At 38.5% G+C, this 10,696-nt stretch overlaps 1 non-coding gene across 1 annotated transcript; it reads left to right on the plus strand.

The window, feature by feature from the left end:
• Window positions 1-1,072: 1,072 nt before the first annotated feature.
• On the plus strand, window positions 1,073-1,180 carry LOC112805063 (small nucleolar RNA R71). The gene has a single exon (XR_003203675.1). It is a non-coding gene; the product is annotated as a small nucleolar RNA R71 (small nucleolar RNA).
• Window positions 1,181-10,696: the final 9,516 nt, after the last annotated feature.

Consider the following 10,696-nt stretch of genomic DNA (forward strand, 5'->3'; position numbering starts at 1 on the left):
AGTTCATTAATGAGCAATGGAGGCTCATCCTCCAAGTCTCATTACCAAATAGCTTGGCCTTTAGCTTCATGATTTCTCTTAAATACTGGGCAACTTGCCCTTCAACAATGTCTTCATCTTCTTCAGAAGATGAATAGTCTTCAGAGCTCATGAATGGTAAAAGGAGGTTCAATGGAATCTCTATGGTTTCTTGATGAGCCTCAGATTCCTTAGGTTCCTCAATTGGGAACTCCTTTTTGTCCAGAGTTCTTCCCATGAGTTCTTCCTCACTGGGATTCACGTCCTCCTCCTCCTCTGTGCATTCAGCCACACCAAGTAAGGTTATGGCCTTGCACTCTCTTTTTGGGTTCTCTTCTGTATTGCTTGGGAGAGTACTAGGAGGAATTTGGGTGACTCTTTTACTCAGCTGGCCCACTTGTGCCTCCAAATTTATAATGGAGGACCTTGTTTCATTCATAAAACTTAGAGTGGCCTTAGATAGATCAGAGACTATGTTTGCTAAACTAGAGGGGCTCTGCTTAGAATTCTCTTTCTGTTGCTAAGAGGATGATAGAAAAGGCTTGCTATTGCTAAACCTGCTTCTTCCACCATTATTAAAGCCTTGTTGAGGCTTTTGTTGATCCTTCCATGAGAAATTTGGATGATTTCTCCATGAAGGATTATAAGTGTTTCCATAGGCTTCACCCATGTAATTCACCTCTGCCATTGCAGGATTCTCAGGATCATAAGCTTCTTCTTCAGAAGATGCTTCTTTAGTACTGTTGGATGTATTTTGCAATTCATTCAGACTCTGAGAAATCATGTTGACTTGCTGAGTCAACATTTTATTCTGAGCCAATATGGCATTCAGAGCTTCAATTTCAAGAACTCCCTTCCTCTGTGGCATCCCATTACTCACAGGATTCCTTTCAGAAGTGTACATGAACTGGTTATTTGCAACCATGTCAATGAGTTCCTGAGCTTCTGCATGCGTTTTCTTCATGTGAATAGATCCACCTGCAGAATGGTCCAATGACATTTTAGACAATTCAGACAGACCATCGTAGAATATATCCAGGATGCTCCATTCTGAAAGCATGTCAAAAGGACACTTTTTGGTCAATTGCTTGTATCTCTCCCAAGCTTCATAGAGGGATTCACCTTTTTTCTGTTTGAAGGTTTGAATATCCACTCTAAGCTTGCTCAGCTTTTGAGGAGGAAAGAACTTGGCCAAGAAAACCGTGACCAGCTTATACCAAGAGTTCAGGCTATCTTTAGGTTGAGAGTACAACCATATTCTAGCTCTGTCTCTTACAGCAAAAGGGAAAAGCATAAGCCTGTAGACCTCGGGATCAACCCCATTGGTCTTAACAGTATCACAGATCTGCAAGAATTAAGTTAAGAACTGAAAAGGATCTTTTGATGGAAGTTCATGAAACTTGCAATTCTGTTGCATCAGAGAAACTAATTGAGGCTTTAGCTCAAAATTTTTTGCTCCAATGGCAGGGATTGAGATGCTTCTTCCATGGAAGTTGGAATTTGGTGCAATAAAGTCACCAAGCATCTTCCTTGCACCTCCACCATTGTTATTGGGTTCGGCCATCTCTCCTTCTTTTTCGAAAATTTCAGTAAAGTCCTCTTCAGAGTGTTGTGTTTTAGCTTCTCTTAGCTTCCTCTTTAGAGTCCTTTCAGGTTCAGGATCTGCTTCAACAAGAAGGTCCTTGTCCTTGCTCCTACTCATATAAAAAAGAAGAGAACAGAAAAAAAGAGGAATCCTCTATGTCATAGTATAGATATTCCTTTATGTGAGTAGAAGAAGAAAATAATAGAAGAAGGAGGAAATTCGAACAAGAGAGAGAAGAGAAGAGGGTTCTAATTATGAGTAGAAGAGAAGTGTTAGTAAATAAATAAATAAATAGAGGGAGATAACTTTGAAAATCAATTTTAAGAAAAGGAAATTATTTTTTGTTTTTATTTTAAATTAAAGTTAAAATTCGAATTTATAAAAAGGAATAAAATTAAAATTTAAAACAATTAGTTAATTAAAAAGAATTTTAAAAAGAGGAAAGTGATTTTCGAAAATTAGAGAGAGAAAAGTAGTTTGGTGGTTTTGAAAAAGATAAGTAATAGTAAAACAAACAAAGAAATCAATTAGTTAGTTGAAAAAGATTTGAAAATCAATTTTGAAAAGATAGGAAGTTAGAAAAGATTTTGAAATTGATTTTGAAAAAGATATGATTTGAAAAAGATATGTTTGATAAGATATGATTGAAAAGTTATGGTTGAAAAAGATTTGATTTTTAAAATTAAAAATGATTACTTGACTAACAAGAAACTAAAAGATATGTTTCTAAAATTTAAAGATTTAACCTTTCTTAACAAGAAAGTAACAAACTTCAAATTTTTGAATCAATCACATTAATTGTTATTAAAGATTTTGAAAATAAAAGAAAAATAAGAAAAAAATTTTGAAAAACAATTTTTTTAAAATTTTTGAAAATAATAAAAAAATGATAAAGATTTGATTTTTGAAAAAGATTTTGAAAAGATAAGATTTTTAAAATTGAAATCTTGACTTGACTAACAAGAAACAACTAATTTTAAAATTTTTTGACTAAGTCAACCCAAAGATTTCGAAATTTATGAGAGAAAAAAAAAAGAAAAGATATTTTTTTGATTTTTTGAATTTTTAAAGAGGAGAGAGAAGAACACAAAAATGACACAAGACATGAAAAATTAAGATCAAAACACATAATGCATGCAAGAACACTTTGAATGTCAAGATGAACACCAAGAACACTTTGAAGATCCTGATGAACATCAAGAACTTATTTTTGAAAAATTTTCAAGAAAAAAAAACATGCAAGACACCAAACTTAGAAATTTTTAATGCTTAGACACTATGAATGCAAAAATGCATATGAAAAACAAGAAAAGACACAAAATAATAAAATGTAAAGATCAAACAAGAAGACTTACCAAGAACAACTTGAAGATCATGAAGAACACCATGCATGAATTTTCGAAAATATTTAGAAAAATTAAAACATGCAATTGACACCAAACTCAAAACATGACTCTAGACTCAAACAAGAAACACAAAATATTTTTTTATTTTATGATTTTATAAATTTTTTTGGATTTTTTGAAAATTAATTTTTTTGAAAAACGAAAAAGAAAAGAAAAATTTTTTTGAAAGATTTTTGAAAACTTTTTGAAAAGAAAATTACCTAATCTGAGCAACAAGATGAACGGTCAGTTGTCCAAACACGAACAATCCCCGGCAACAGCGCCAAAAACTTGGTGCACGAAATTGTGATCTCAATGGCGCCAACAACTTGGTACACACAATTGCAATATCAATCTTTTTCACAACTTCGCACAACTAACCAGCAAGTGCACTGGGTCGTCCAAGTAATAAACCTTACATGAGTAAGGGTCGATCCCACGGAGATTGTCGGCTTGAAGCAAGCTATGGTCACCTTGTAAATCTCAGTCAGGCGGATTCAAATGGTTATGGAGTTTTAATAATTAAAAGATAAATAAAACGTAAAATAAAGATAGAGATACTTATGTAAATCATTGGTGGGAATTTCAGATAAGTGTATGGAGATGCTTTATCCCTTTTGAATCTCTGCTTTCCTACTGCCTTATACAATCCTTCATACTCCTTTCCATGGCAAGTTGTATGTTGGGTGTCACCATTTTCAATGGCTACTTCGCGTCCTGTCAGTGAAAATGGTCCTCTACGGTTTCTCTGCAGCTAATCAACTGTCGGATTGCTCGTCTCGGATGAAAAATACCATGCACAGATATCGTATGGCTAATCACCTGTTGGTTCTCGATCGTCTAGGAATAGGATTTACTATCCTTTTGCGTTTGTCACCACACCCTACAGTCGCGAGTTTCAAGCTCGTCACAGTCATCCCATCCTAGATCCTACTCGGAATACCACAGACAAGGTTTAGACTTTCCGGATCTCAGGAATGCTGCCAATGGATTCTAGCCTATACCACGAAGACTCTAATCTCGAATTCAGATGCCCCATTGTTAGAGGGGAGTTGATGTGAATCGTTGATTAGAAACCCAAGAGATATACATTCAAGCTTGTTTTCATGTAGAACGGAAGTGGTTGTCAATCATGCGTTCATAAGTGAGAATGGTGATGAGTGTGACATGATCATCACATTCATCATGTTCTTGTGTGTTAATGAATATCTTAGAATAAGAATAAGCATGAATTGAATAGAAGAACAATAGTACTTTGCATTAATACTCGAGGAACAGCAGAGCTCCACACCTTAATCTATGGTGTGTAGAAACTCCATCGTTGAAAATACATAAGAACAAGGTCTAGGCATGGCCGAATGGCCAGCCTCCCCAAATGGCATACGAATTCGACAATAGGGAAAAAGACCCATAGTACAATAGTAAAAATTTCTATTTATATTAAACTAGTTACTAGGGTTACAGAAATGAGTAAATGATGCAGAAATCCACTTCCGGGCCAACTTGGTGTGTGCTTGGGCTGAGCATTGCAGCTTTCATGTGTAGAGGTCTTTTTTGGAGTTAAACGCCAGTTTATAACTTGTTTCTAGCGTTTAACTCTGCTTTGCAACTTGTTTCTGGCGTTTAACGCCAGAATATGGTAGAAAGCTAGCGTTAAACGCCAGTTTGCATCGTCTAAACTCAGACAAATTATGAACTATTATATATTGCTGGAAAGCCATGGATATCTACTTTCCAACGAAAGTAAGAGCACGCCATTTGGACTCTTGTAGCTCCAAACATTCCATTTCGAGTGGAGGGAGGTCAGAATCCAACACCATCGGTAGTCCTTTGTCAGCCTCTGAATCATATTTTTGCTCAGGTCCTTTAATTTCAGCCAGAAAATATCTGAAATCATAGAAAAACATAGAAACTCATAGTAAAGTCTAGAAATGTGAATTTTGCTTAAAAACTAATAAAAATACACTAAAAAGTGAATAAAATATATTATAAACTACCTAAAAACAATGCCAAAAAGCGTATAAATTATCCGCTCATCACGCACACAGGTCCGTGCGCACGCACAGAAGATAAAGATGGGGGAGGTTGTTTGATGAGCGGATATTTTATACACTTTTTGGGGTAATTTCATGTAGTTTTTAGTATATTGTAGTTAGTTTTTAGTATATTTTTATTAGTTTTTAGTCAAAATTCATATTTCTGGACTTTACTATGAGTTTGTGTGTTTTTCTATGATTTCAGGTATTTTCTGGCTGAAATTGAGGGAGCTGAGCAAAAATCTGATTCAGGCTGAAAAAGGACTACTGATGCTGTTGGATTCTGACCTCCCTGCACTAGGAATGGATTTTTTGGAGCTACAGGAGTCCAATTGGCTCGCTCTCAATTGGGTTGAAAGTAGACATCCAGGGCTTTCCAGCAATATATAATAGTCTATACTTTGCTCGAAGATAAATGACGTAAACTGGCGTTTAACGCTAGTTCCATGTTCCATTTTAGCGTTAAACGCCAGAAACAGGTTACAAGTTGGAGTTAAACGCCCAAAACAGGTTACAACCTGGCGTTTAACTCCAGAAACAGCCCAAGCACGTGAAAGGCTCAAGTCTCAGCACCAGCACACACCAAGTGGGCCCCAGAAGTGGATTTCTACACTATCTATCTCAGTTTACTCATTCTCTGTAAACCTAGGTTACTAGTTTAGTATTTAAACAACTTTTAGAGATTTATTCTACATCTCATGACATTTTAGATCTGAACTTTGTACTTTTTGATGGCATGAGTCTCTAAACTCCATTGATGGGGGTGAGGAGCTCTGCAGCGTCTCGATGAATTAATGCAATTATTTCTATTTCCTATTCAAACACGCTTGTTTCTATCTAAGATATTCATTCGCACTTCAATATGAAGAAGGTGATGATCCATGACACTCATCACCATTCTCAACCTATGAACGCGTGCCTGACGACCACCTCCGTTCTACATTAGATTGAATGAGTATCTCTTAGATTTCTTAATCAGAGTCTTCGTGGTATAAGCTAGAATCCATTGGCAGCATTCTTGAGAATCCAGAAAGTCTAAACCTTGTTTGTGGTATTCCGAGTAGGATTCAGGGATTGAATTACTGTGACGAGCTTTAAACTCACGAGTGTTGGGCGTAGTGACAGACGCAAAAGGATCAATGGATCCTATTCCGACATGATCGAGAACCGACAGATGATTAGCCGTGCGGTGACAGCTCATTTGGACCATTTTCACTAAGAGGACGGATGGTAGCCATTGACAATGGTGATCCACCAACACACAGCTTGCCATAGAAGGAACCTTGCGTGCGTGAGGAAGAAGACAGGGGGAAAGCAGTGATTCAGAAGACAACGCATCTCCAAAACTCCAACACATTCTCCATTACTGCGTAACAATTACGCATTTCATGCTCTTTCACTTTTTACAATTGAAATTAAAGAACCCTATTAGTGTCCTGACTAAGAATAATAAGATAACCATAGCTTGCTTCAAGCCAACAATCTCCGTGGGATCGACCCTTACTCACGTAAGGTATTACTTGGACGACCCAGTGCACTTGCTGGTTAGTTGTGCGGAATTACATAGTGTGAGTGTAATTTTTGTGCACCAGTGTTCACATGTACAGGTTGTTCCCTCGCTCCCACCAGAGGGGCTTACAACTAGTGTGCGGATGCACACGTCTGTGTGGCCGCACAGATGATGCAAGAAAGGGAACATGTGCGTACGCACGCAGCTGTGCGCACGCACAGGTCAGAGAAAAGGGGGCAACACACACACACAGGCTGTGCTAGCGCCGCGACCAGAGGGCATGTCAAGCTGTCTACGGGCACACAGGCTTGTGCGTCCGCACAGATGCCCTATTTCAGAAATTTCTTTTCTCTTCAAAACTAAGGTTCCTAACCTTAGCATAACAACATACCAACCCCAAATCCTTCAAACAAGAACAAAATTATAGTCCACAAGCAATTTAACTTATACAACTCAATAATCATCAAATCAAATCTAAACTAAACATGGTATCACAAGAAAACAAATAGTTCAAAAAGCTATAAACAAGAGATAGAATTGGAAAATGTCACCATAGTGGGGTGTGTCCCACCAAGCACTTTGGTTTAGAGTCCTAAGTTGGACTTGCATGGCTTTCTAATCACTTAGAAATTTCCCCAAGGAGAAAAATTTCTAACTCCTTGGCTTGCTTTGGTTGAGTACGATAAAGCTTCACTCTATGACCATTAACCTTGAACTTAACTCCATTGGCCGGGTGAATCACCTCCACCACTCCATAAGGTTTGAGATCCACCACTCTAAATTGCCCATCCGATCTAGATCTGAGTTTACTGGGCATCAATCGCAACCTTGAATTGTACACAAGTACTTCGTCGCCTATCTTGAAGTTCTTTCTCCTAATATTTTGGTCATGGAATGCCTTAGCTTTTTCCTTGTAAAACTAAGCATTCTCATATACTTCCAACCTAAGGCATTCTAATTCATCCAATTGGAGCTTACGTTCCATTCCTGCTTCCTTCAAATCTGGATTGCAATTCTTCACTGCCCAATAGGCTCTATGTTGGATCTCAACCGGAAGATGGCTAGGTTTCCCAAAAAGAATGCGGAAGGGGCTTATTCGGTTTTGGGGTCTTGTAAGCAGTCCTATAGGCCCATAATGTATCTCCAAATCTAGAACTCCAATCCTTTCTCTGTGGGTTAACCACTTTCTCTAAGATTCTCTTGATCTCTTGGTTCGATACTTCCGCGTGTCTGTTGGTTTGGGGGTGGTAGGCTGTGGAAACCTTATGAATGACCCCATACTTTTTCATCAATGCCTCTATTTTCCTGTTGCAAAAATGGGTTCCTTGGTCGCTCACGATTGCTCGTGGCGACCCAAATCTACAAATAATGTTATTTTTCAAGAATGAAGTAACGGTATTAGCATCGTCACAATGGGTGGGAATTACTTCCACCCATTTAGAGACGTAATCCACTGCTAACAATATGTACACAAACCTATTGGAATTTGGAAACGGCCCCATGAAATCCATGCCCCAAACATCGAAAATCTCACAAAATATAATTGGTTGTTGGGGCATCTCATCCCTTTGTGAGGTATTCCTAGATTTCTGCCATTGATGACAAGATTTGCAAAATTGGTTGGCATCCCTAAATAAAGTGGGCCACCAGAATCTGCAGTCTAAAACCTTCCTTGTTGTTCGTTGTGGGCCAAAGTGACCCCACTCTCAGAGGAGTGGCAAAATTGAAGGATAGTCTGGAACTCAGATTCTGGCACACACTTCCTAATTATTTGATCCGCTCCACATCTCCACAGATGTGGATTATCCCAAAGATAGTATTTAGCATCACTTCTCAGTTTATCTTTTTGATGCTTTGAAAATTGTGGGGGAAAAACGTGGGCAACCAAGTAATTAGCTATCGGGGCAAACCAAGGGGTGCTTTGGGATATTGCTTGCAAGGTATCTAAGGGAAATGAGTCATTGATATAAGTTGGATCCAGAGTTAAATGTTCAAGCCAACTCATATGGTCCGCTACTAAATTTTGGGATCTACTTCTATCTTTGATCTCGAAGTCAAATTCTTGCAAAAGTAATATCCATCTAATGAGCCTAGGCTTTGACTCCTTCTTTTTTAGTAGATATTTCAAAGCGGCATGGTCTGAATACACCACCACTTTAGAGCCTAGCAAATTAGGTCGAAACTTTTCTAAGGAAAAAACAATGTCTAAAAGCTCTTTCTCTGTGGTGGTGTAAGTCGACTGAGCTGAATCCAAAGTCTTTTATGCATATGCTATAGTGTAAGGAGCATTACCATCGCGCTGTGCTGGCACGGCACCTACCGCGTCATTCGAGGCATCGCACATGATCTCAAAAGGTTGATTCTAGTTTGGGCCTCGCACAATAGGGGTGGTGGTTAGCGCTTCCTTCAACTTTTCAAAAGCCTTTTTGCAATCTTCATCAAAACGAAATTCCACGTCCTTTTACAGTAGGCGGGAGAGAGATAAGGCGACTTTGCTAAAATCCTTGATGAACCAACGATAAAAGCCTGCCAAGCAATTCAACATCTAGTCAACGAACGACAACGGGTAATGATCTTTCTACGTTGCTTGATTCAGCCGGTGGTAATCAATGCACACCCGCCAAGTATTATGGACTTGGGTGGCCACAAGCTCTCCACTCTCCGTCTTCACCATTGTTACTCCGGACTTTTCGGCACTACTTGGACTGGACTTACCCATTCACTATCTGAAATAGGGTAAATGATGTTCGCTTCCAAGAGGCGAGTTACTTCCTTCTTGACTATGTCAAGAATTGTGGGATTTAGCCGTCTTTGCGGTCGTTAGACCAGCTTGGTACCTTCTTCCAAGAAAATTCTATGAAGGCACACTTGAGGGCTTATTCCCACAATGTCACCTAGTCTCCATCCAATTGCCTTCTTATACTTCTGGATAACCTCAAGGAGTTGTTGCTCTTCTTGATCGGAGAGATCGGTTGCCACTATCACTGGGAATTTATGTTCCTCATCAAGGAACGCATATTTAACATGGGGTGGTAGTGGTTTCAAATCTTCCCTTGCTTCTTGGCGAGGTAACTTATCCTCTTGGTTGTGGGAACTTGGTGAGCCACCTTCATCTTCTTCATCCTCAAGTTTCATCTATTGTGAGCTTTCTTTATCACATAGACCTCTTGGAAGCTCATGGTTGATACCTTGATGACAAGTCATCTTAGGCTAGTTTCACAAGCCTATTTCATTATTTTTCACTTGGTTTTCATGCATTTTTAGGCGATTAGTAAGTGTTTAAGTGAGAATTTCATGCTTGTCTTGATTCAATCAAATATTGGTAATTTTATGCATTTTTATTAGATTTCTTGCAAGATTTAGTTGATAATATGAATGATGCAAGATTTGATGATTATGCCAAGTCTTTGATGTATTTGTTTGGTTGATGATAGGTGAAAAGATGAAGGAGAATGAGCAATAAAAGCACTAAAAGAAGAATCACAACCCCAAGGTGGCAAAAGAGTAGAAATAGACTCAAGGAGGAGCAAAGAGGATTTGCAACCCTGACCTCTTTACACTGCAACAAGAATAAGTCGAGCAACAAAACTCCAAATGAGGTGATTCTAGTGGCATTGAAAAGTAGGAATCTAGAGCTTTCCAAGCATATATGGCACTGTATGGTGGACATTAAATCTGAGGGAGAAAACTTACCCCGAAAGTGCAAAGATGAACATAGTATCAACTTGCAGTAAGGCCAACTGACCTCTTAACCTTCAAAGGAAAATAACCTCAGCTATAGAGCTTGGAATTATGCACTTTTAAATGCGTTGGAAAGTAGACATCCAGAGCTTTCCAACGATATATAATAGTATGGGGTGAACATCAAGTTTGGGCCTCAGAAGCGGGCGCAAACTTTGGCCTCCAAACAGCCAGCGTTGGCTAAAGTGAACGTGGCATTCACTAAATTGAACGTTTTCGGCCTCCAAAATAGTGCAACCATGCCTAGTTCAAAGGGCCATAACGTGAGCTACAGATGTCCAATTGACACGCTTTCAGTTGCATTGGAAAGCTGAAATTCAGAGCTTTCTCACAATATATAGCAATTTATATTTGGCATGAAATTGAATCACAAGTGATAGGCATCTTTAAGGCCCAAAAACCACGCTCAATAACTCACTAA

This window comes from Arachis hypogaea, chromosome 5 (genome assembly GCF_003086295.3).
Source record: "Arachis hypogaea cultivar Tifrunner chromosome 5, arahy.Tifrunner.gnm2.J5K5, whole genome shotgun sequence".
In the NCBI taxonomy this organism is placed as follows: Eukaryota; Viridiplantae; Streptophyta; class Magnoliopsida; order Fabales; family Fabaceae; genus Arachis; species Arachis hypogaea.